The sequence below is a fragment of the Corvus moneduloides genome, chromosome 16 (genome assembly GCF_009650955.1).
Source record: "Corvus moneduloides isolate bCorMon1 chromosome 16, bCorMon1.pri, whole genome shotgun sequence".
NCBI lineage: Eukaryota > Metazoa > Chordata > Aves > Passeriformes > Corvidae > Corvus > Corvus moneduloides.
Window position 1 is genome coordinate 639,508 of NC_045491.1, and position 27,645 is coordinate 667,152.

The 27,645-nt window shown below is 40.9% G+C and overlaps 1 long non-coding RNA gene across 1 annotated transcript in view; it reads left to right on the forward strand.

The window, feature by feature from the left end:
- LOC116452129 overlaps positions 1–27,428 on the forward strand; it is a 146,564-nt gene extending 119,136 nt beyond the window's left edge. The window contains exon 3 of the long non-coding RNA XR_004243410.1: positions 22,954–27,428. This is a non-coding gene — a long non-coding RNA (uncharacterized LOC116452129). The remainder of the gene's footprint in view (positions 1–22,953) is intronic.
- The last annotated feature ends 217 nt before the right edge of the window (positions 27,429–27,645 follow it).

Here is a 27,645-nt window from a genome sequence, read left to right on the forward strand (position 1 = left end):
TTAGATTAATAGGAAGGTGATAATTTCCCTTCACTAATGGGTGTTTCTGCTGTGAAAACATAAAATATATAGGAGAAATTTTGTTTGGAGAGCATTTTCTCCTTTCCTTGTGGTTAAAGTCATATAGTGGAACAACTTAGACTTTGTGCACTGATGCTTAGATGTAAATACCAATTTTAGGAGCAAAAGATCGTTCAAATCAACCCCACATCCATTTGTGATTATAGCAGACCATCATTAGAAGAAGTGGGGCCAGAACAAATAAACCCTTCATAAATAGAAGTATTCCTCTGAGTGAAATAACTGTACTGAGGTCAAAAGGTCTACTTTTATATGTAGTGATTATTTGTATAGTTACGGCTTTAAGCTTCAGCTTGCAAAAATTTACATTGCTATTACTTATAAAGAACATTGTACTGCTGAAAAAGTTGTTAGTCTGGTGATACTTAGCTCCAAGTATGACTTGAAGTAGGGTGGGTTTATTATTTAAATAGCTATTCAGCTGTGAATCCTTGAGATGTCTCAGTGCATGAACTATTGGCATTTTGCCATTTTTCATTACGATCAATGGGCTGATTTGCAAGGCAAGAACCTTGCCTCCCTCCCAGCACACGGCAGTGTGTACTGTGCCTTTGGATATGGAAATATGCCTTGCAACAGATGGACAAATGTTATCGCTAGGCAACTGCACGAAGACAAAATAATCCTTCTGCAGAATTGCTCATGGAGCTTTATGCAGTCAGAGGATGCATTTTGTGTGTGTTTGTGTACTAGGGAAAAACAATTTTTTGTTTGGTTTGTTGTCCTGTAACAGTGATGGTTTGGTGGTCTATGCCACTGCTTTGTGGCTGGATTAATAAATACTTAGTGATAACTATGAAAATGTAATTTTTTGTCCCCCTCCTTACCTTAACAAACACCAAATGTAGCAACTGGCAGGAGGAAAATTTGGGTTTGTGTCCAGGCTGCTTGTTGCTGTTATGTTTTGTATTGCAGTCGCATCAGAGATCCTCCCTCTGAATTCAGGGCTTCCTGTTGCCTGGCCTTGTGCAGCCACAGAAGGGTCTGCTCACTGCCCTGATGGCTCTGTTGGGTAGATAGATGACAAACACGAGGGCTTGAAAAAAGGGCAAGCAATGATTTTCATCATAGAGGTCAGTAATAACAGCCCAAGAAGAGTGTGATTTAATAGGGTGCCGTCGGAAGCCGGACTGTGCGTCCCAGACAGACCACAGACCTTTCTGTTTCAGAGCCCGGAGCAGGAGAAACCTCTGCCAGAGCCTGAGGGGGTACAGAAATACAGCGTTGCTTAGGAACTGGATTCCTCCTGGTTTCCCTCATTTGTTTGTCCTTGATAGCAGCACAAAATCTGGTGAGTGGCCTTGCAGAGGAGAAGGAAGTTACCATTATCTCTGAGGTTTCTATTACCATCACTGCTGTAATAGAAATAAGACTTTCCACTTCTGTGATGTTTATTTTAATCTCTTTTCACAGACATTATGTGTGAATGAGGTGTTAAATATTATTACTTAAATTTGAGAACGTAGATGGATAAATTGCACAGAGGAGAGGTCCTTATTAAGGCTGCTTCCAGATGAGGTCCCTAAATCTACCTGATCACAGTAAAAGAAGGGTGATGGTGGTGTGAACCAGGCCCAAAGAATCAAGATGGGAATGGGCTTCTCTTTCTTGAGACCTCTTAGAAGGAAAAAGGTAGTACTGCCTATAAGGGTTCTGCAATTTGATGTTTAATTCTGCTTTTCTTTTATATATTCCTATCTTAGATGTTGGCCTCATCCACCCAAGGGCTAAATGCTTGGAAAGAATTTAGATCCTTTATGTCAAACAATTATTGGTACGTTCATTTATTCACTGCTGATTCTCACAGGTTTTATGATGCTTTAGGTGTGTACTGAGACAGCTACAAAGCTCAGCTTGCAGAAATTTCAGCGTGAGTTGTGATTAAGGTTTGTTTGATTTAACTCCTCAAAAATTACTCAGGTGTGGTTTGTGGGCTGATTGTAGTTCTCAGTCTTTAACCATGAGTTAAATGCTTTGTTTGTTGCTCCATTCCCAACTGTTGTAGAAAACAGTTGATTATGATCAGTTTTCTATCATTTACATTCAAGTGTGGGTTTCTTAAGAAGTCCTAATACATTAGAATTGCTTTTTCTGAAATAGCAGCCTCAGGAAAATTTAAAAGTTAATACTACCATGACCACTAGACCTTGGAAGTTTTCCATCTATCTTCCTTATCATACCTGGCTCCTTGCCTGTCACTGTGGCTCTGCTGTAGTTGTTAAACCCTTGGGAATAACTGGTACCTGTTCCCTAAGACCATTGTTCCTGTGTGTTCCATCATAGCAGCCTCCTCTCCTCTTCTTGGCTCCTTTTTTTGTTCAAGAACTTTAAAGCTAAGTCTCTCTCTAGTATGTTTAGGAGGCCAGCACCTTTTTTGACAGGGTGTCATTTGAACCAGAACTGTTCTCTTGTACATGGGATTTCTGCAGCCTCCTGGTTCAGACTGATTATATCATTACAGATATTTTCATTTGCTGGATGTGACCCTTACTCTCCCACTCTGTTTAAATGTTCTTTCTGAAGACAGAAGTGTCCAAAGCCATCCTTAGTGCCTGCAAAAACTCCCTACCTTTTGTTCATAAATTTTTGAAAATCTCCCTCAGATTATTTTGCCTGATAGAGACGTGCTCATGTCCAGATGCATTTAGAGTTCACTCGCCTAACTGAAACAAATTGAGGAAAAAATGTGGGTTGTTTTTTTATTTTTTCCTTTTAGTTTTACAGACAGATAATGCCTTTTCAAGGTGTGTTCCCACCAGGTGAGTGTGTCCTGGCTGTTCAGGACGTGCAGTCACTGAGCTCTGTGTCCAGTTCCTCGGTGTCACTGAGTTCAGGCAAGGCTGTCTCAGAGCCCCAGGACTGTGTGGGTGCCTCCTCCCTGTGCTGTCCTGTCGAGCTCCAAAGCCTCCAGCTCAGACCCTGGCTGTTGTGTGAGTGGGGTTTTTCCACACTGGGAGAAGCTCTGTAGTCACCTGGATCACTCAGGGAAGGAAACTGAGGAAAAACCACTTCAGAGGAGGCAGGGGAGAGGCATAGGGAGATGTCCTGAATGGGAATATCTTTTAGAAGGAAAAGTCAGAGATCAGAGTAGCCAGTGAAAACAGCAAAGGGCTCCCAGGGCTGGTGTCCATGGTGGGAGTGAGCAGCTGGGCTGGGCACATGGGGCACGTGAAGGTTTTGGGAAGTTTTGCCTTAGATTAGGAGAAAACAGCCAAGCCTGTAAACCCCTGTGTGTTAAGTAGCCGTGCAGCTCCCTGCTGCTCCCAGAGAAGAACAGTGTTGCAGGCAGAGTGTGATAAATGAAAAGGTTTTTGAAATTATGTGGAGCTAAAAATGAGTTAATTTCTCCAAATGAGTAGTAGGGAAAGGGAAGAGGCAAACACTATTGGAGAGAATTGGGTGAGGGAGGAGGAGAAGGAGCTGTTTCCAGGCTGCTGTGGATAATTCTCAGGGTGAATGAATGACAGACGAGTTTGGCTTCATCACTTGTGGAGCTGGGCTTACGGGAGCAGAGATTGCAGCTGTATTGGAAAACTTCTTTCATAACTGAGAAAGCAAAAATATCAGGTAATGATCAGTGATGTCTTTTGTTTCATACACCTCATTTAAGAGGAAAAACACATAGCAACAGTAGGAGAGACTTTTAAATGTTGTAGGCAGGGAGAGTATGTTTTATCAAAGGGATGACATAACACGTGTGCCAGCAGCAAAGTGCCAAAGGTGACATTTTTATTCCTGCAGCACTGCACACAGCATTGCTGAATTTGGTAAATATGAGAAGCTTGGAAGAGAATTAGCTGAGATGGACTTTGGTTGGCTTAAGGGACTTGAGTATATTTGTGCTTTTTCCATTAGGCCCATCTCAGAGTAGAAAAGGTTATTGCAAAAGGGAGGCTGCAAGAGGAAATGCAGTAGTGGTGGTGCAAGGGTTCGGGCAATTCTGTAATTTTAGCACTTAACAATTGTAGTAATTTCTTTCACATATTAAAATCTGCTCTCTTATGTTCTCTTGAAGACTGCTAATTTAGCTTGCCAAATGCAAAAAAATCTTCTCTAAAAAACCCTATCCAAACCAAACAGCACTTTCATTTTTATATGCGTGTTAGTCACTGAGCTGCATGTAAATATATATAAGCTGATATTTTAATATAGTGATTTAATGTGATATTAATATAGTGATTTAATATGAGAAAACAATGAACATTCAGAGTAGGTTTTTAAAAGAAATATACAATTTTAAGGAGCAGCAATTACATGGTTTTCATTCTGCTTTTGTTTTTATGCTAGTATGGACATTTTTAGAGTTACACATGGCTTTTAGCAAGCTCTCTTATTTGTTTGTCATTTCTGAAGATATGGATCACCTACTCAAATTACATATATTGTTACTCAAGATATCTTTTTGGTTTTGTTGTTCATAATCAGTGGAAAATATCTAATAAAATGCTTTTTAAATTTTTGGTAGATCATTATTTAAAAACAATAGTGAGTTTGATGTAATGAAGGGAGCATGCTATGGAGCAGGTAAGGGAAAAAGCAAACCAGTGTTGGGAACAAATAATTCAACATTGTGGTGCCAAGAGGAGCTGTGCTTCTCTACTGACTGCTTCTGAAGCAGCTCCAACCCCTTTATATGCTGCTAATACCTCTTTTTCAGTGGGGTCTTAGTGGGCCTTGGGTCCCCTATACCCCCGACCCCAACATCCTGGAGGTCATCACTGGCTTCTCCAAAGGCCCCTGGTGGGACCATCCCCGGCTGCTGCCCACAGCTTCTTACACCAGCAGCAAAATGAGCTGGGTAAGGACAGTAAGTCATTTTGGCTTCCATTGCATACACACTGGTGACACATCCACTGCCTGATTCGGGAAACTGTTCCTCAGTCACAACCACAACTCATGCTGGTACCATGTAATATCTCTCAAATATCAAAATTCTCCAAATGTGTCAGCTAAGATTGTAAGAAATGGCAGTTCTGCTTTAGAGATGAGTAAGGAGAAGCAGAGGTAAGAGGAAGCATGAGCTGAAAACTGACGTTTGTGGTTCCAGGTGTGCTGTAACTCTCTGTTACACAGCCCCTCAGTCTCTAACTCAGGCTTTGCTTTTGCACCCATTTAACAGTTGCTAACTAAAGCTTCAGAAATACTCTCTTTTCTTCTGAATAAGTATTAGGAGAATCTTGATCTATAACATCAGTGTTCTGTCACCTACTATATAAGTTTATAATTAACCTGTTATTGGAGAAGCGTCATCTTTCTCATGGCCTCCAGAATGATCAGGCACTGAAAGGATGCAGTTGGGTCACTAAAAAGTAAATCAACCTGTGCATGTGGTGGTGACATCTTGTGTAGACAGAAACTTTGCATCTCCTCTGAACTTAATTCACTCCCCTCTGCCTCTCTGGGCTGTGGGCACTGAGATTATTTGGCAGCTGTTTGCTGTAGTAGTAAATTTGGAAATAATTCAGTGAGCTGTAGTAGGAAGCCAAGGCTTCTGACAATTACCAGAGGCTTCTGCAATCCTCTGGTGCTACAAATCATCACGACCTTGCGATGCCACCGTGACTCCAGAGTGCCAGAAAGGAGGAGTGCCCGACGCGCTTGGTGTGGGAAGAGACATCAGCCTCTGTCGGTGCCTCCCTCTTTCTGCTGCGACCTAATTGTTTGGGGAATTGGGAGAACCATAAATAAGAGAGATTAAATTCTGCTGCCAAGACAGAAGTTTGGCTTTAAAAACTCATGAGTTCAGAATAGTCATGCTTGTGTGCAAGATGGCTGTGTAAATCTGGGTCAGATAATCATAATTTGGAGCCTGTGACTGCTTGTAAATCCTGATTTAAGATGCTGAAGTTCTTCTTTTGGTGTGGCTTTGTTTGGGGCTAATGAGTGTTTCCATGACACCTGTTGTAAAATAACACTGTTTCCATGATAGCTGCTGTTCTCGCTTGTTTTTTTAAGTTATATTTGAACAGGCATGTCTGCTGACATGTTTGTTCCTGAATCAACTGAGCTCTCAGGGGATAAGTACCCATTGCAATTATGAGCATTTAAATGTTTTGCTAAGTGTAAAATATTTACACATTCTGAAAGCAAGAGGAATTGGTGTTTCCTTGATATGACTTTCCTTATCTGAAATGTTTTGACTCTGTAGTTTACACATTACCCATTATTTTAGACTTTTTTTTTTTCAGCATTTTTGTTCAAATGCTGCAAACAATAAGACTTAAAGCCCAGAAAGTCGGGAACAGTATCAGTTTTTCTTGATGATAAATGTTTACACTGCAGACCCAGTGTGCTGCTACTGCTGTTTTCTCCCACATTTAAGTCTTCTGAGCTGAGACCACCTCGTTGTGTTAGCAAGGATGCCAGCACTGCTGCCTCACAGTCTAACTCATATTAATGAACCTTTCTTCACAACTACTTGAAATTTTAATGAGATTTGTGTTTCTGAGGCCTTCAGCGCTTCCCACAATTACCTTGAGCTTGAAAAGTCTTAAAGAGAATGTTTATATTAACATTATCAAGTAAAAATATATTTTGTGGCACTGGGGATGCTGATGGGCGGGTGAGGATTCTTCAGTTCGTTCTGTGATCTTTTAAAACGTTGATTTAAAAGAGTTATGCCTCTTGCCATGATCATATCTGCCCGCCAGTCACTCCTGGTGACACAGTTCCATTGGAGGTGGCATTCAGCCAGCCAGGAGTCCTGTCAGACCCACCACCCACACAACGCCCTTGATGAATCCCTTGCTCTGCCTGGCTCCCCTTTGAGATCACCTGTACTCAGAACCTGGGGGGCAGGTTCTGTAAAGCAAAGCTGGGGTGGATGAGCCACTGATCAAACTAAAACACGCTTCTCATTTTTCTGTGCAAAGAACAGACATGGAGTAAATGGTGAAAAAAGAAAAAAGGCATCTCCTAAAAATGACCGAAGGCAGATTTTCAATGGTGTCTTGCAAGAACATAGATCCTAACCTTTACATCTGTTATTGAATAGGCTGTAAATTAAGATAGTGCTCTCTCTGAAAGCAAGTGTAATGCTAGGTGTTGGGGAGTACTTTTTAGATGATACAATAAACCTTCAGAGATTTGAGGCTGAGTTATTTTCTAAATTTCAAGTGGAAAACTGAATGCTTGCTATTCTGATTGCATTCCAGGTAGAAGTTCTGTTTTCACCTCCCACTCCTGTTTCTCAGGATTAGTCTCTGTCTCTTTTATTGAATCCTGCATTATAATGTCAAGACTTACTTTTTTTAGAAAAATGAAAATCAGTTATGTTCACTGACCTACCTGCCCATTTCAGGTGCCTGCCTCACAGCACTTTAATTTGAATAGGTTCCATCTGATCACATAAGCCTCTCATTCTACAAGCTCATGAGCACTTGTTTCATGGTGTGACTTGGTTCAATTGCTGGGAGTGCTGAAAATGCTCATGAGTCATGGTGGGATTTGGCCTTTAAGTTAGATGTATGGAAATTATTACTTTGTTAGGTGCTAGTCTATTACAAAATCTTTTTTAGTCCTTACAGGAAATCCTAGTTCTTCATAATGTTTGGGTTTTTTTCTGTGAGTTTCTTCTTTTCTTTTCCCCACCATTTTGCCAGGAGCACTGCATGGCTGAGAATGGAAAGCATTCTAGGAAGTCTGAATTGTTGGATAAATTACAGTAGAATTAGTTCTGCCATTTCCTTTGAAGAAACAAAATGCTATTAAATAGAAATTAAATCACTTCTTTGTACCTTGGCATGTACCCGAGAACACAGGTGCTTGTGGCCTTCAGTGGCAAGAATTGGGTAAGCACAGAAACAATTTCCTGTCTATTCTGCATCTCTGCATGTCGCTTTGACAGTGACCACCCAATTCCCAGATTTTGAAATGTTTCTCAAGATTACTTATTTAAGGGTGAAATCATGTAGCACTTATCTGGACTATTTAATAATATGCAAATTCTTTTTGAAGTCTATAGAATCTTTAGTCATTTTATTGATGCAGATTTTTCACAACAAAGAAAGCACTTCTACCTTCATAGGACGAAGGCTAAAATCTTTGCTGGGTTAACTACATTATTTTTGAGGTGTTCTGGGAAAAAAAGGTCATTTATAGTGTGTATTGTTCTTGACTTAGGTGTTTCTTCATTGAAACTCTTCTTGAGATTGGTAGTGATAAAAAGCATTTGTCATCCAGTGCATGATGAGTGACACATGTAAAATGAGTTTATTTATTAGGTAAAGATTTTCAAAGCTGTACTGCTAGAAAACCAGTATTTTTCTCGCTATTTGCATTTATAGAAGCAATAAAGATCTTGAGATGTGGGTTAGCTAAAATTCTGAGCACATCGAAGGTTTAGAATTGCAAAATTTACACAAAAACTTTATTACTAGAATTCAGTAAAATTAGTAAAAGGTCCTTGTGCGTTGCGTGGCTCAAAATTACACTTGGCCACATACAGAGTTTGTAATATCAAAATTTAGTTCAGATTGATCAAGGCCTTTGTAATTTCTTAGATAAAGTTGGTTTCAACTGCAGGTTTACAAGAAAACCTTTACTCAAAGCATTTTCAGACATTGTTACTACATTTTTTACAGCCTTTTGCTAAAGCCTCTGTGCTTGGGTGCTTGATTGCTCCTGGAGTGAATATTGACTTTCTGCTGAGACAGACACGGCAAGCTGATGTGTTTTGTTTAATGTTTAAAAGCTACTCAGGCAGCCTGAGGTTCACATCCACCCTGGGACAGGAGGGAGAGAACAGAAAAGCAAGATGGGGAAAAAAAAAAATCCAGGAAAAAAAAGCATTTCTAAAAACAGTTCTTGTTCAATAAATTCAAATCTTTCCTTGAATAATAGAAAAGCAGCTTTTGAAGAGCTTCTAAATTGTTCCCTGAACTGAGGTCAAGGAAGAAAATAATGCCATTCACAGTAGAACACCGGTCAATAAGAAATCCAAATAGGTTGGTGCTTTTTATTGTGGTTGTGTTTGACAGCATGAGTCGATGTGGAGATGCAGACCCTCTCCGTTTAGAAGCCTGAGTTCTTCTGTGTAAGTATGTGAGAGATGTTCTTCCCACAGGCCATTCGTGACAAAGATAACGCCTGAAGTTATGCAGCTTCTCTAAGAGACAATGTTTTGTTTGATTCTGCGTCTTGGCGTGGCAACACACCCTTGCAAACTTGTGACACTTTACTCTTAGTATCACATGCCAAAACAATAATTTTTTTCCTGATGTGTTTTTTTTCACCAGATGTGACTAGAGCCTTATCAGCAGAAATTACAGTAGCCAGCACAGCTGTATCCCCCTTGGTCCTGATGTACAAAGTCTCTTTGTCCCAGTTAATCTCGATCTGTAAGTGCAAAGATAATTGTGGTCTACGTTTTGAAACGGGAGAGTCTTCTGCCACAAGTGATCTGCACTGTGTGCAGTTGCTAAGACAACTTTTGAGACAGTTTCTTTGATCTTCCTACTGCTCTGGATTCAGCTCTTCCTTGACTTCTTACCTCTCTTGCACTGAACACTGACCCAGGCTGGCCTTCCACCACACCTCCTTGGCTTCTAAGAGATCCTTCCCTCCGTTCAGCCTTTCTCTCAGTCCATCTTCCCAATGTGTTACTGAGAGCCACCTATTTGAAAATTTTCCATGTTGCCACTTCCACACAAGCCCATCACACCGTCAGGACTGGAGTGCCTCAAAACATTTCTGCTGGGAAAAAAATGTGGGACGCTTTTCATTAAACCACTAAGCTTTCATAAAGCAGTGCTGCTTCTTCATGCCTCAATCTGTTTGGTCTTTTAAATTTTTTTTCATATTTTAATTGGAAGTTATTTTAATTTTGGGTCATTAAAATTCAGTCATAGTAACACTAAATATGGTTAATTCTGTAGGAATTTAGATTAAGTGTTTTGAGCCTGCAGACCAAGTTAGATTAAATAATACTGCCATGTGCTAATAAATTTTTGTCTTCCAGGATTCTACCCACAAAGATATTGCACCAGAAAATTGAGGCAGTTGCTAGGGTTTCAAGCATATAAATTTGGAAGTATTCTAACTTTGAAAGATGTCAAAAAATGAGCCTGAAATGATTCTCTGTGTTCTATTCTCATCAAATTAATTCTGTTTGAGAAGCTGCATCTGTAGAGTTTCATTAGCATTGCTTCCAAACCCAGTTACCACCCCGCTTTCTGGTTCTTGTCTGATGGAGTTACTGAATTCCTCACTGGATGAGGTTATCTGGAGCCCTGAGGATAAAATTCTGAGAGATTTTATTGCTCTGATAGAATTTGTATGGATTACTTACTATCACCCGACTGCTTCTTTGTTATTTATATATATGTTTATGACATCTCATATAAATTTGCAAATAAGAACAGGATAGTACAGGTCACTTAGGAAGGGATTTTAGCAGTCACTCTGCTAAAGCTCTATGGCTTGACATGGTCCTTCTGCAAGTCATTTTAGCAAATTGACTAATAAGATGTTAAATGAGCTGTTTGGTGTTCCCGTAGTCTTAAAGGTGACTGAAACTTGGATACAGTCTGTATTTTGCATAAAATTTCCTCTTCTTCATCACCTTAGACCGACTCTCCAATGTGTTAATTCTTCTCATTTATGATTTTTGATATAATAAAAACAGCTTACATAGCAGAGAGAGCCTTAATTGAACATTAAACTGCCTTCTTTGCTGAGCTGAGAGAACTCAATATAAGGCAAATTTGAATTAAAGTAGTGCTGGCCATGCTCAGAATTCATTAGCTGTTTAAAAATCTTAGTACTGTTAGCTAAACTGATGTGGCTTTGAATGCTGATAAGGCTGGAGGCATAAATGCTGTACGTGCTGCACTGCTGGGCTGTAGAAAGAATGGCTTAACCTGAACTCTGTCTTTTAATTTTGCCTGATTTCAGTGGATTAATGCCTGTAAAGAGAAATGAAGATTTCCCATCAGTACAGAAGAACAAAGCTTTCCTTGCTCCTGACAGACTGGTTATGCACTGCATCTGGTGTGCCTATAAAACTGACACCAGCCTGCTCCCAGTAACTGGGAACTTGCTGGGAGCAATATCCTGCTGCCCGTCAGAAAATCACAGCAGCCTTTTAACACTTTCAAGAGCCAAACTTCTCCACTCCTTTACTACTGGATTACGTTACAGAGTACTGATGCCCATTTAGAAGCAGTAGAACAGTTTAACAACGCTAAGTTACATATTTTTTTTTCTTAGCTAGACACATGGGCACCATCTACTACCCTGTAGCACCTCCTTATTGATCTCTATTGCACTGCATGAAATAGGCCAAGCTGTCATCAAGGGCACCTGGGCTGGCTGCAGGAAGATGAAGAATTGATAGGTTAAATTTAATTGATGTGGTGTGTTATTCTGAATGACTAAACTTGGCTGTATGTTACAGTGGAAGTGTACCTTTTATCTTTGTTTTCCTGGGTCTTATGCTATAAAACTCTAGGCTGCATCCTTTACACAGGCTTACTGTACATTTCTGATACCATAGTGCTCTAATATCTTGCTGTATGTCACTGTCATCTGGGCTGCAAGACTAATGCAAGAATTCATCTTGGCTGTGTTGCTCATATATCCTTTGCACAAGGCAAAAATATTTACCAGACTGGAGATAGAAGCAGCAGTTGCTGAGTAATGTGTGTGCAAAATGATCTATGAATGCAGACCTCGATTGACTGGAAATGAAATACTGTGATAAAAATCCCATTTTTGAAATGTGCAGTTGTGCCAAGGAGTGCATTGCCTGCTCTAGGTTTTTATAGAAGCTGTACAGTTTAAGCATTATTTTTTATATACTAACTGGAACATTGAGAAAGTGTACTAGTGGGTATGGAAAAACACTTATTGTAAGACTATTGCCAAATTACCTAGTCAGACTTCAATGTATGCACTTTACAGCATTCTGTTTCTCGTACCATTCTGGATTAGAAAAGCTTTTAAACAAGGCAGGGAAGGTGTCAAGAGATGCCAGGTTTGAAGAGCTGAAAAAAATTTAAAAAGTAAAACATTTGTGTTACTTCAAGCCCATGATGTTTGTAGTAAAAGATCTAGTTTTGAGACACTTGCTCTTTAAGCTGGCAACAAAACAGCTCATGGTAAAAATACTCTTTAGCTTTTAGATGTGCCTGTTGTTACGCTCATGGATGGGTAGTCTAAAAAGCATCACACCAGACTTAGAGACTGATACCCATACCAGCTCCCTTCACTTGGACTAAAAATAGGAAATTCTAAGTGTACCTTCTCTAAAAGTAAGCTGAAGTATCCAAAGAACAGAGTGTGTATGAACAGAGGCACAGTATCAATTTGATTTTCATCTGTCATTTGAACAGGTATGGAGGCACCCAAAAGCAGCAGCAGTGCAGCATGGAAACAGGGAGAAAACACAAAGAAAGAAGCAAAGGCAGGAGGACTCTGGTCCTCAGGGTGTGTGGGGAGCTGTTGAGCTGGCAGCAGGGAAGGTGAGAGGAACCTGTGCTCCAGAACAAGGGTTCCTGCGTGGGGACGGCTGTTGGGAAGTTCAGAGCGGTGCCTCGGAAATGTCTGACAGCTCTTTCTGCTCCTGCGCTCGCCGCCCCGCTCTGTGGGCTCGGGGCACAAGAGATAACTCCAGCTGGGGACTTCTGCTCTCTTTTTTTCCTGAAAGTCGGATTCCGCTCCGTGAAGACTCACTCGCTGCACGGAGCACCCGTGGAGCTGCCGAGGATTTGCAGGAACTGGCAGCAAAGGGAGCGGGGCAGGAGTTCGGGGCTGCCAGGTTTGGGCCAGAGCAGTGGGGTGTGATGAGAGCTCTGTGGGTGTGCAGAGCTGCCTTGGTTGAACCTTTGCAGGGATGCTTTGATTCCTGGCATGTTGTGATAAGTTTTGGAAGGTTTTCAAGCTCTAAGTATGGGATGTTTGAGGGATAAAAGCTTGAATTGCTGTGGGTGGTGTTTGGAGACCCTTGGCCCCAGAGGGTGGGAGACCTCTGTGAACCTGTGTGAGAAGGCGGCTGGGCCTTACTGCCGGTTTAAAGAGTTCCAACCCTTGGTGTTTTTTAAAATTTCTGCCAGAAGTTTAGTGTTGCTTTAAGTATGACACATAATGGAGAAAAGCTCGTATCTATGACAATACTTTCTCTTCTAAAGCGGCCTGGAGCCCTTCAGATCCAGGCCGCTGTGGTACAACCTGCCCAGCCAGAGGAGCGGCAGGGAAATGGCAACTCTTGCTCCCCCGAAAGGGGAGATTCGTTGAGAGTGACCTTTCAGCCCTTCAGATATTTCATAAATGTGCTCTCCTGAGGTGCTGTTATTTAACTACAGGCATCAGAACGTGATCTCCTGCTGGCTTTGCAGCTCTTGCTCATTGACAGGTTAGAGCAATCAACACGATTCCTACCAGGCCATGGCTTTGGAAAGGTCAAGCACACCCCAGCAAAGCCTGTCCCTTGCATTTTAAGAACAGTAGGAATCAAATCTTATCAGTAACTGTGACCAACAGAGCTACAGGAGATACAGCTTAATATTCTATTACAGATAAAACTACTGGGGAAACCTCTGAAGTAGAAAAAGGAGGAAACAAAAAAATAAATAAAAATGTCCTTAAGGTTGAAGTCTGTCAGTACAGTCTCTTCTGGGTAATGTGTTGTGGATTTCTGAAGAAAACATTTAAGGATTTCACTGAAAATCACTGAATTAACCATATGCATTGTGTAAGGTACAGGTACCTCATGCTTCAGGATGGTGAAAATCTGCAGAAGGAACACTAAACTCATTAGCTAGTTTAGTATGTCCTAAGTAGGTATGCTCTTAAAACCAGATTCTATTCTGTTCTGAAAGGACGTGAAGCTGGACTAAATGACTTGCGTGTGCATTCTCAGTCTGAAGAGTCGTGGCTGCATGTAAAAGAATTTGTCACATATCCAAGCAATGGAGAGTTATTCTGATTTGCTTGGTTGGATTTGTCTAAGGTACATTATTAATAATAGGGCATTTTGCTTGACTTGAAAATCATGTTTTAAAGCCATTTCCTAATTCTGGAGAACCTAGTTCATGACTTCTAAAGGTCTGTTTGAACAGCAGTGAAGCTAGGTACAAGTATAAGCTGCTTCTGAAACTGGTGCTTAACACTTGTAAAATCCTGCTAAAGTGTATAAGCTGAAGCATTCAGAATGGGAGAAAGGTTTTAAATTCAGTTGTCCTATGTTCATTTGTAAAATGAGTATTGGTTTTCATAGAGTATGATGCATATATTCAGTAGTGCTTTGAGGCCCTCTGTCATATGAACAGATATACATAGAATGAAGAGGGAAAAGGAGGTTCTCCTGTCTGCTTTGGCATTTGGCTTCAGTTTGATTTTTTTTTTTGTTTATACGGCCCCAAGGCCAGAGAGTGTGAGATGAGGCTCTGCCACCAAGGTTATGCACGTTAAACTTGATGGAAGGCAACAGAAAAGGTTGATAGCAATGGTGTCTATTTCCAGCCATAAAGGCCTGCACAGTGTTCTTGCATTACATCTCACTGCCTGTGTTAAAATGCACTTGGTTCCTCACAGTCATTTCTATCTTAATAAAAACGTGCTGCTTTTAAAACTGTAGACAAATTCAAATGGCAGCTTGGTACTTCTGGTAATAAACTGCTGCTACATTCATCCCATAAAGCAGCTACAGCAGAATTCTGGAGTAGTGTCAGCCAGGGCTCTGCACAGCCCTGCCAGGCTGGCTCTCCTCTGCGTGCTGCTGTAGCAGCTATGAGCCAGAAGCAGGAGCTGTAAACTTTAAAATACGACTTTTCAGCTAGAAAGCCTTTTCTTGCAGCACTGAAAGCTTTTCCTGCATTTCAAGTGAGTGGGAGATTGTTTGCCCAGTCATAAGTCTGACTCTAAATACTATAGCAACCAAAATTAGGCCATACATCATCCTAATAGTGGTTTTCAAAGAATTCTTCACAGGATCAGTTCAGACCTTACAAAGCAGTAAGGTTTTGAGCCCAGTCACGGAGAATGGCACCATCATGAATGTATCACAGGATGAAAGGGACTTGGGTGGCAAGAAACAACACTACAAAACTGCAGGAAGAATATGGATAGGGATGTAGCTGCTGTCTGTGTTTCATCTGTTGATTTGTGTGATAGTGCTTGGCATTGTGGCACCTTCTCCATGGCTTTTATCAGAACTGCATTTGCTGTCTCATTGCCTTTCCTGAGGGAAATCACAACACAACTGGGGTGGGAAGGGATCTTTCAAGATCGCCAAGTCCACACTCCCTGTCGTGGAGGAGCTGCTAGGAGAGCAAGGTGTATAAATGTAAGAGGTGTCTGTCTGCCCAGCAGCCTTGCTGGTCACTCTGTGTGTGCTGGGCTCTTACCAGGATGCTGCAAGCCTGGCTGGCCTCAATGGACTTCAGGGCCTTGTAAAGTGAGGTGAGTGGAGCTCACAGCTCCAAGGAGAAGTAAAAGTTCTTGCCAAAGCAGTGAGGAGGTGTAAATATACTTGATAAGGGTTCTCTGGAAATATTTCTTTACATAAATAGCTGATAGGCAAGTCTGCAGATAGATATGAAGTTAAGGCCAAATTTATCATACCAGTGGCTTTGCAGGGAGTACTAAATATTGATGTTCATTGTTAGCATGTGAATCACATTATGTGCCATTCATCTCAACACAAATACTGAAGCATCTGACAAGGCATTACTCACCATGTATAACCTCTCAGAGCAGGTCACTGTAAATCATTCATACTGTTGCAACCTCGTTAATTAATGGTTAAGGAAAAAAAACCCCAACCGATTTTTATTCTATTCTATTATTTTATTTTATTTTATTTTATTTTTATTTGCTCCTCATGCAAATATTATTTTTATTTGCATGAAGAGCAAACTCATGTTTTATTAAACCAGTCACAGTGTGTTAACATAGTGAAGTTCCCTGACTAGTTTTATTTGTTTCTATATACATTTATGATCTTTCTTATGTGTTCAAAGGTGTTTTAGCATTTTCGTAGCTGAAAATAGCATATCTGATAAAAATTAATGAATTCTTAAATCCTTGGGAAAAATCCTTGGGAAAAGTCAATGAAATGCTCTTAGATTTTAAGGACTAGTGCAGCCTGGCAAGGAAAAATCTTTAAATATTTTCGATTACAGTGTCACTTAGCCTAGATTAATATCCCTAGTGCAAATAACCCTAGATTTTTGGTCCACAGACAACTTTTCTGTTGAAGAGTAGAACTTTATATTAAACATCTATGTAATATCTCTTGGATCCTGTTTATAGGCAGGCTCTTTGCTGCTGCCTGGGTGATGTGAGTCTTCTCTCTGGTGGAGCTCATGTACCAGGACGGGGGCAGAGCTGCTGTGCTTCACTTGGTTTTAGTGATTTGATACAACTTCTCTTCCTTCCCCAGCTCAGATTTTTGTACACATGAAGCTGAAGTCATTTGGCTATAAAAGGTTATCAAACACTGTCTAATCTCCCCAGTATGTATAAGTAGAACTTAGAGAAAAGAAACTTGTGGAAGTACTAACAATCCTGGAGAAGATAAGTAAACCTGAAATATGAATATAGTAACACCCCTCAGGAGGGGAAAAATCAATCACATTATTACATTAAAAGAAAGATTCTGAACCTTGACTCAGATACCCTTTGTGTTCTGAATTGCGCAACCTCCATCTTTTTAGAGTTAAATTAACTAGTAGGAGACTCTCCTAGAATAACAGCTAGTGGATTGTGATTGGGTTTTTTTTTTTTAAGGAGGGAAAAACTTGTTATGTCCACTTGAGATGCAGGAACTGGGAAGCCCAAGTGTCAACTCCTTTTTACAGAGGTGCAGCAGGAGTGGATCTACAACATTCACACAGAGTTCCATCAGTGCAAATGAGGGCAGAACAAAGCTTTGGCAGGGTAATTATCCTTGGCTCCCCGTGCAGCCCCACACAGGACCTGTGCACGGGAGGATGTGTAGGGAGCCAGCTCAGTCACACAGGCCGAGCTTGATCTCAACCAGGTGCATTGCCTGCACATCCCATTGCCCCTATGGACACCCCTAGAAACAAGCCAAATGTTACTTCCTGATACTCCAGGGAGTCTGAAGCTAATAATTTTGCTTTGTTTCATTAGCTAAGCTGTAATGTAGCAGAGCTAATGCAGTCATACCCCAGTTAAGGTACCAAGCAGTTTTAGCTGCTTATCTGCCATGGAAAGAACCACATTCACTTTTGCAATGAAAATTAAATGTGGAAATAATTCCCTTTTCCTTTTTGGAATATTACTGTGCTATTAAATAGGCTTAAGACCATTAAAGAGTAATGACATGAAGTTCCATGCATCATTATTTTAAAGGAGATTGAATGAAAATATACTGTCTATCTGTTCCAGCCCTTGCCTAATCCTCAGTTTAATAGAGATTTGTAAGGGCCATGATGCACAGCCATTTAGTAATGAAGCAGTCTTCAGTTTCTAAAGCAGGAGGTTTAGCATCTACACTATGAATGAAGTAAGCATAAAAGACATCAAAGATCCCGTTTTCTCAGTCTCAGTAACTTTAAAGTTTTTCTATTAAATACTGTAGTCATACCTAGAGAAATGAAATTCAAGATAATAGTAGAATATCAGATTCTCTGCTCTCAGTTACTTAATGTAGCAGCTGGTTACACCTGATTTCTGTAGTTACCCATAGTCATTAATTGCTTTGGCACCACTGCCCTGGTTTGAGCAGACCAGGCTGATGCAGCATCTGGTGGCTTCCCTGTTACACCAGTGGGGAGGTGAAACAGGAAGGCTGAAGATCAGGTCTTCACTTCTAGATCCCATGTGGTAGCTTGGGGTATTGAATCTGCATCTTCAAGGTGTGTCAGCTGAGCTTGGACTATTAGCTGTGGTTCTGAAAATTAAGCTTTTATATATATTTGTCACTGCTGAATGAATGACAAGATTAGAGCATGGGTCATCATCTCTTACCTCTGCTGTACTTGCCTAAGCTTGGAAGTTGTGTGTGTGTTTGTGGGAAGCAACCAACTTCTTTATTCCATGGAAGGAAAAAAATAACCCAAAGATCCTTTAATGCAAGACTAATTTTATGTGAAGGAAGCCTGACATACACCATTGTTCACCTTAACGTACGAGAGCTGCCTTTTGTCACAGAACAAAGAAGTTGGTGAGGCTGAGGGGAATCATGGCTCCTTGGCCCTGCAGATCTGCTGCCCCTCCTGTGCCCTGGCTCACACAGCTCTCATTGCCTGCCAGGCTTTGGGCCAGAGCTCTTCACAAGGGGATAACAAGGGCAACATGGTGGGACATATGTCCACAAAAGTTTATAATCTTCCTTTTTGGACATCTACATTGCTTGGCATTGTTATAGATGAATTACTGAGAGTTGGCTTTCACCATATGTTGTATGAATTATGGGTTATATTATGAGTTATGAGTTGTGATGTTGGATATTATGATATTTTCCCAGGGGAAATATCAAGGTGATAGGATATGTTGAAATGTTTAATGTTGCTGGGGTGCTCTGGGTGTGGGTTGGTTTTACAGGGGCTGGATGATCTGTGTGCTGTAACATCAGTTCTGTGGGGTGTGCAAAGGGCCGGGCTGTTGCCAGCCAGACTTGGAAGGCACCACCACAAAAGGAATGGGACTCCAACCAGTGAGGACCCTGACGCCACAGCACCAGAACAGGGCGGGCTCCCAAAAGATTGACAAGGGGGTGAGACTGTGCAAAACCATAAATAAATATGCATCAGGCTGATGCAATCACAGGGGTATAAAAGGCAGGATCACCATTCTGTGGGTGAGCCTCTGGCACCCAGCCATGCTCCCAGTGCTGTCCCTCTTTGCTTTGCCACTTTTATAGAGTTCTCAGTAAATTTTAATAACTCATTTCCATATCGGATCTGGGTCATTTATAACAGCCTGGTTCATATTTTGATGAATCTCTCTGGAGTCTTGGATAAAGCCTTCGCTTAGAAAATAGTGCAGTTTCCCTAGGGTGGCCGAAAACTTGGTAGAGGTTCCTTCTCTGCTGCTGTTCTGAGAGAAGATGATGCACATGTACACACAGCTGCAGAGAGAGCTCTCCCAAGGGCTGCAGATCAACTCACTGCCGTGCAAAAACCTTCAGCAATGTGATGTTCTGTGCTGGCAGCAATTCTGCAAACCATGGCAAGGCAGGTCCTGCCCTGTGACTTACAGGGGTCTGGGAAGATGATCCAGGGCCTGAAGTGCCTGCAGTTCCCCCAGCCTGTGGGTCTGAGGCCTGGAGAGAGCTGGGAGGATTTGGGTTTTTTTAAGACAACGCACTTTGAATTTATTTTGATTTAGAAGTAGAACTAGATTACATCAGTAAGAAATCTTCACATCTGAGTTTCCTTCTTTCAAAATAAGGGCTGAAATGGAATAGGAGATACTGCCAAATAACTGGAACATGTATTCAGAATAAAATATTCATACACGGAGGAAATGGGGTCTGTGCTTAATAAAAAAAAGAGATTGTATGCTGTGATAGCAATTATGTATGTTCAAATATTGTGCTTTTTTTCAAATCTTGGTTCTAAATCCAAAATATATAATTAATGATCCTGTCAATAATGCATATCTAATCTTAAGGTATGAAATAAAATCCCCTTGCTTATTTGTATAGGCTGGCCCTTTAAGAAAAGTCTTTCTTGGCATTGGGTCTTATCATGAGACACATAGAAAAGATCAAGAGGCTGAAATCTATGATAAATTGACAGGGAAGTTCCTGTTTGGAGAATGCAATATGTTTGAAGTTTGTACAGATCCCAACTTTCCTTTTACCACAAAGGAAAAAAAGTGATTGCAAGATGAAAGGACCTCGTCGGCTGTGCAGACCCATGATGGAATGCAATTTTATCTCTTTCAGTCACCATTTCTGCTCTGAACAGGTTGAAACAGAAGCCCATTAATGTTTGATTGCAGCATGAAATAAATTGGTGGGTTCAGACTCACTGAGAGTAACCAGCTGCCCATTTTATGAAAACTATCCTTACAGGTGATTAAACTGATACTTTTGTGAGCTGCCTCAGCTCGACAGTGAGTCTAAGGCAGATGAGAAGTGAAGGTTGCCTTTATCAGGGGGCTATTTCTGTCTCTGTTGTGTTGGTTTCATGGAGCTCATTGCTCTCCACTGATGTCCTAATTCACTGTGACACATCTGGGGCAATGCTGTCTACAGGGTCCGGTGTGAAGTGTAACAGTGGGCACCAGGAGGAATTTCCATGGACACTCATCCGTAAAAGGTGCAACTTCAATGAGTTGCCATAGTTTGAAAAGCCTTGTTCATGTTCTTGAGATAGATTGACAAGTGGTCTAGCTTGAGAAAAACATTACAGTCAGTGTAAGGCAAAACCAAAATAGAGAGTATCCTCTCTTTTTTTCTTTGCCCTATTGCCTCCCTCCTTTCCCTTACTGTTTAGATGTTGTTCAGCCCCTTTTCCTTTTCCAAAGCCTCTGCTGCATTTAGAACAAGTAGTTTGTCCTTTATATTATCAGTTGGCACTTGTAGCAGCACCTTCAGCCATGTAAGCCAGTTACCTTTATTAATCTTTCCAGGCTCTCAAACTTGCAAAAGTGGCCAGATAGTGTTTCTGGAAGTCCATCATCCCCACCCTTCACATGTTCGTGAAAGTTAACATTATTGCATTCTGTAACTTTTTCAGGTTTGCTCTTCAACTTACACATTTTTCAGTGCATGTTGGGAATTTCTTTCCTATTTAGCAGGATTTCCAGCAGTAATATACCCAAAAAAGGGTACAAATCCAGAGTTTGTAAGTCTTAAATCTCGCAGATTCCTCTACTGCCTCACATCATTTGTGTTATTAATAAATAACTGCCCAGTTTTGTAGGAGGGTGGTACAGTTTATCTGAAGATTTTAATCTGCCTTCCAACACCAATTAGCACTAAGCCACTATGAAATGAAAAGTGGCCACGCCAGTTATCAGTACAAAAATGATGGAGGAGCAAAAAAGGCAGAAGAGGTGGATTTACAGGTGGCCCTGGCAAACACTGCACAGCTTCTTCCAGCCCTGCTGGAGAGAATCACCTGTTCCTCCCGGTGACGGAGGAAAGGTGGGTGCTGCTGGAGCTTGGCTCTCTGGGGGTTTGCTGCTGCAGTGGAGCTGCTCCTGGGGGTTTTTGTTAGACAAAAACAGGTCTCCAAGCCTAGAAACACAAGCAGGGCTTAAGTCACTTTGTTAACAAAAAACTGTGATGATTCAAAGCACAGTCTAGGTGCATCTGGGAGTCAACCTGTCTAAGAGTGCTTCATATAAAGAGACACAAAGGTGAAATGCTGCAGACATGCTCTTTAGAACAACATCTCACTTGTAACAGTAAGTGTTCAGTTTGGAATCTTGATCACTGGCAGCTCAGGAAGACATATCTTCAAAGGTGCAAAGCAAAGAGACCAGAATTCACAGATGAAGTGCTCTGTAAGAATTTCACTTGAGTTCAACTCATCACTCAAAGTGAATTTGAACAAATGCCTCTCTTAGAGGAAAAAAGAAAGTAGTCTTTAGCTGAAATGATGTGTGGAAGTGAACACAAGCAAGAATGCAGCTGCTGAGGAAAACAATTTCTTGTTTCTCTCTTACCTAGCAAGGGGATTCTTGCTGGGGTGAACAACTAACCAACAGGAGATCTGATCAGTAAAGCTTTCACCTACCAGGAAAGTAGAAGACTAAACACAAATTGTTTATTGTGTGATTATAAAAGGAAATGGGTGTTGAACTTGTCATTAAGAACTGCTTGGAGAACAGAGCCCCATTGTGCTAGAGCACTGTACAAACAAATACTGCAGGAGACAGTGCCTTCTTTGAAATGTTTATCCTCTCATAGGGAGCCAAGAGGATGGAAATATGTTTTGAGAGGTTAGTCTTCAAAAACCTAACATGCAGGCCATGTAATGAAACACCCACTGGGTTATTCACTGATTGTTAGTCATTCACAGTTGACTCTCAATGACAAACAAACTTATTTTCATCGTATCCCTTCATTTGTATTCATGGATGTTGGGCTTCTGTGAGAGGGAGATAACTGTGAAAGGCGCGTTGTGCTGCCGGCCATCCTGCTCATCCCGGTGGGATGCAGCCAGGAACCTCCCAGCCCCACAGCCAGCGAGCAACCTTGGCAGCACAGCCTGCCCCTCTCTGCGTTCACATTGTCACCAGGGCACCAGTTACTCCTAACATACAGGAGAGAAGTTAATGTTTCAGTTCAAGCCTAAAAATGTTTTGCTGTGTTGTGGTAGTGTGATGACAGTAGGAAGAAACCCAGTTTTTCATTCTATAGAAATCAAATTGAAAGAAAATGTCATCAATGTGGAGGTCTTCAGTATAATTTTTCTGATCCTTACCTGAGGTTGTGAATTACATGGATGTAAGATGAGTGTAAAATAAAATAGAAAATAGAGAAATATCTGCTGCAAAAATGGAGAGGATAGAGGAAGGCAAGGGAGTAGGTAAAAAAAAGAATAATAAGCATTACTACCCAGAGAAAGCTTTGGTTTTGAGACAGGGCGTTGGGCTATGGATGACTTGACCTTAGTCAAAAGAAAATGAAATACAGTAATATCTGGCCATGAATTATGCTTATGTCTACATTTACTCCAGCTAAAAATAAGAAATTGGTATAGCTGAGGACTCAAGTCTCTAATGGTGTTTACCAAGGAGGATGGATTACAGATTGAGAGGAAAACATGTTTTGATGTTTCTAGCTGTTCATATTGCATCACAAGATTTGGAACAAAATTTGGCAGCCCAGGAACCAATGAATTAGTTTCTTCTGTTAAAGTAGTTCAAGTCACACAACACATGTCTTTAGAGTCAAAGTACATCTGGAATTGCATCTTTAGTTTGAATCTTTACATTTCTTTTTAGGTTCATCTTTCCATCAGTCTTCTCCCTGAAGTCAGTGGAAGTGGTGACTGCACACAGCCTTCAGGATGGGCCTCAAAGGAGTCCTTGTATTTTACCTGTCAGAAGTTCATGGCATAACTTTGCATTTAGGCCAGGGGCTTTTTTCCAGAATTTCTTTGGAGGACTGGAATTTCTGAGACTCAAGCAGACCTGAAGAAACATAATCAAGAACAGAAGACCAAACAGTTTGAAAAATGATGCTTTAGTGCATTATGTTGCATATTTTTATGAGGTTATATAAAGTATTGTGATCTTCATCCAGCCTTGGGTCCCTGAGCGTGCCAACAGATGAGAAAATATTGTATTAATGTTGTCAGTGGTATGGCTGTCTCAGTGATGAAGTGGATTTCCCTAGACTTTGTACCAGGGGGTTTGGCCAAATAAAGTGCTAGGGACAGGCCTAAAAGCCTTTTTGTTACTTCTGGATGTAAAGAAGAAAGAGTTAAGGTACAAGGAAAGCCTTAGCTGAAGAACGTGTGTATGTACATCTGAATTTTTGTATAAGATGCTGAGATCATGAGTTAAGTTTTACATAGTTTAGTGCACCAAAATTCTTGTATATCTTTATCAATTTAGAAGAAGCCTGTTCCCCAAAGCAGTATTTGATGCAGGCAAATGTTTCTATGTGCTTCCATGAATGTGGGCCAGCAAATCTGTGCCTCTCTGCTGCCACCGGTACAAGTGACCTTGAGTTTCTCTTCGGTGTGTTCTGGCTGCTCACGGTGGGGCAGGTAAAGGCTGTGCTGTGTCTGAGAGCAGGGAATTCCTGCTGGGTGGGATGTGACCTGACCCTCCACTTATCCTCACCAGGTTTGTGTATGGCTCCCTTTCTTCTCACAGGACTGTTTCTAATTGACACGTGGTCACTCGAGTGACCTCCCAGCACCATTAAGATTTGTAAAATGTCATAGAGTTAATGAATTCTCACAAAACCTGATGCCTCCACTTGTGAACAAGACATTCCTGTCTGCCTTCATGCTGCTGGAAAGAGGCAAAAGCTGTTGCAGATGATGTGGGGAGAAAGGGCACCTCTTGAGCACTGGTAACATCTGCTGTGTCCCCATCTTTCTGGCTCTGCTGAGTGGTTTCACAGTGAGACTGAGTAATTCTCTTGACAGAGTTATTTATATACTCTGTGACTCAGCTGTCTTCTGAGGGATGGCAGCTTGCCTGCCTGAGAAACAAACTTTGTGCTGCCACTTGTGTTGTTTTTTCTGTAAAATATTCATTCCATGATGTTAGATCAGTGACAGAAGTGCTATAAGCACCAAAAAAGTGTTGGAAAAAAAAAGGATGTGTAAATTGTTTTATATTAATCATAAACTGAAAAGATGGACAAAAGTGATTTGCTGTTTTTGTTTTCCTACCTTGTATTAATAACAAAAGACCTTCTGCTGCAGGAGGATTAAAAAATAGGGAGTCAGTGTTTGCTCTCGAGCCTGAACTTCATTTTACATCTGCAGAGTTTCTGTCTTGGTACAGTAATTCAGTGGGTTCTGTGAAATAGTTCCTACTTTATAATAACAATGAAAAATCAGAATCAGTGCTTCCTTTGTTGCCATGCATTATGAAATTATTTTCTTTTGTGTGAGGCACAGGTAGAGCATCATGAGATGTTCCTTGGATTTTTGCATGGGCTGCTAGCTTGAGTGGGCAAAACTTAAGCTGGGAAGAATATTCCTTTTTTTCTTGGGAACACTCAGTCTTTGTGTTACACCACTTCACCCTGGGTTTTGTGATGTCATTTTGCTGTGTGTTTTCATTCATTTCTATGCAGCAAGGTTGGTTTTGTATTTTGGGGCTTTTTTTGGGGGGGGGGGGGGCAGTATTCCTCCCCATATCCTGTGGTCTTTTTTTATTCTGTAACAGTAATTGTTTTGCATTTCCTTGAGGCAATGAGCCATTCCACTGGTGGGAGATAATATTTTTTTCTTTGCAGTGAGTTATGTGTATGAAAAGGCAGAGTATGTGGAATGGGTTTTAACCTTCATTGCTGTTGGTTTTCACCTTTTTCGATCTTCTTTTCACACTGTCTTTTTTAACCTAATTTCTAGTGGTTTTGTGCTGTTGCCTTTGTTTTTGCTGCAAGGTAACTGAAGCTTAGCTTTGTCAGATGTTTGCATGCCTATTGCTTTAATCCAAGTAAATTCATCTTTATGAATTCAAAATCATCTTTATTCATATTGTCCTTGTTGTTAATTTAAAATAGAAATCCCTTACCAGCGTAGCAGTGCATTCAAATAAGAATTTAGAATACTTACAGCCTGATTATTTTGGTGTTATAGTGGGCTCATATACCAATGCCTGGAGCCTCTTGGCTATAATACCTGTTACTGGGAGGGAAAACTGTAGTAAGTGCTGAGGATATGTTCACCTTTGGCTGCAGCTAAACATGCCAATCTATTTGGTCTTCAGCTCAAATTTTTTTTTTCAAGTAGATGCCTTGGTGAGAAGGAGCTAATTGCAGGCCAGGGGTGCTCTTTTAGCTTGCTTCAAGCTTCTGCCTAGCACGAGTCTGTTGCAGGTTCTTTGTGCTGGCTGGATCCAAATAGTCACACATGTACTGCAAGTAGAATGTGTTGGAGTGGAAATCCCATGCAGAGGGGGATGGATACTGGTCGCTCACATGTGAGTGATGACCTTATGTCCTAGAAGGGGGACTCTCTTAACCTTTATTTTACCTTAGAATTGGGTAAATACTGCTACTTGTAATCATGTTTCCTCTACTGCACAGGAAATGCTGAGAAACATGAGAAACATGCTTCTCTCTTTTCTGGATCTGGTGTACTGATTGTGCCTCATGTCCTTGAGAAGGACATTTGCTTCTCATGAGGACAGTGTAGGTGGCTATGGGTGCAAACAATACCTAAAGCCAAGAAGATCAGAAGGGACATTTCACTTGGGCTAGATTAAAGTAGAAAAGTCAGGCTAATTCTAATGTTTCACAGGTGGAAAAACACAAAATATTTGACAAGCTGAAAGCTCAATGTGATTTCAGTTACACAGACACTAATGTCAAATAAGCAATTATACAGAAGTCAGATTTCTCCTGTAAATTTGTAGCACAGTAAAACATTATGCATAATTGCGTTACATATCGTTTTAAGGACGAAACTCATATTCCAGGCTCCATTAGCTTTCAGAGTCTTTGTAATATATCTGTTGAACACATCCTAAAAAGTTAGAGACAAGATTATCATTGATTTTTATTCACAGCAAGACATTTAGTGGAGAATTGATGCTGCAGTTTCAGTTCTATTTCTTTAAATACCTGTTGTCTTAAATTTTGATATCTCTATCCTCAAGATCCTCACTTTACACCAGTCATGATTCTGGGTATAGGTTTTGACCCAGTTAACAGTGACTCAGCCATTGCTGCTCCTGGGTTCCAGCCCTGCCCTGTTGCCAGAGGTTACAGCCTCTGCAGCAGAGATGCTGGAGGCAAATCTCTGAATCTGTCTTGCCCTTACAATTCACAGTCTGACATTTTAATGTGAATGGCAGTTTAAATAGCCTAGGCCATGAGCTGGAGTGACTGAGGAAAGGGCCCTTGGGATAGTGATATAAATGTGAAAGTAGCTTAAAATCAATTTAGTCATCTGGAATCTCATTATCCCTTTTCTCCTGGCAGCTTTGGACCAAACACTGAGCTTGTTCTATCCTTATCTGCACTAAATGTCCACTGTTTCTACACACATAATGATTATTATCTACAGCCAGAAAGTTGCCTTGGAGATGTATCTATCTCAGAGGTGTTGTGAAGGAGATGACTCTTGGAAAAGACTCTAAAGATCAGCTGATCATCTGATACCAGATTACATATAAGGTTATTATTCTTCTCTGTCATGAGGTGTGTGGTCTCAGCTGTCTTAGGCCTAAAGCTGGAAAGTTTTTTGTACTGTTTGGAGATGGGGGTGGTGGCTCTGTTTCCTGGTATTCGTTGTCCTTAATGTAATGGTGTTTCCATCAGATGTGTAAATTCTAAAGTAGGAAGAGTCTTATTTCTAGGTAGTGTTAAATGCACACAATGCTGCTCTGAATCAATAGGATTAATCAATTCTTTCTGTCTGTTATGTTTTCTAATTTCTGTTCTGAATTGTTTTGTTTTGTTAACACACTGTGTCAATTTAGGTTTGTGCTTTTGGGTTAGAAATGGGGCTCCCTCTGTTCCCATCAGCTCTTCAGCTTTTGGAAACTGAAAGCCTTTGATATGGCTCTCTTTTCAAGCCTATTCTGTAATAAGAATAATACAATATAAATTGTTAGCAAAAATAACCTTCTGAAATGTGGTTCAGAAGCAGAAATTCAGTTCTGAAAGTTGAAGTGCTGATAGGAAAACCAGTAGATTCAGAGCAGAAAAGTTACTAATCCTATTTCAATGCAGAATTATGGTTTAATGAGAGACATTCCACAAACGTTGGATAATACAAAAGAAATAAATATAAAAGAAAGAGAAGACTAGTATTCCTACTTACCTTTATAGAGATGTATACCTGCCTTTCAAACAAGGTCATGGCCAGCCTGTGGAAGCTGTAACACAGCTGGAATAGCAGCACAGAAATTGCCTGATACCCGTGGATTGATGTCTTTAGTGCCGCGAAGCCTTGCCCTGCCTCCATTCCGGTCCAGCGTGGCAGGTGATGGTGGGAGATA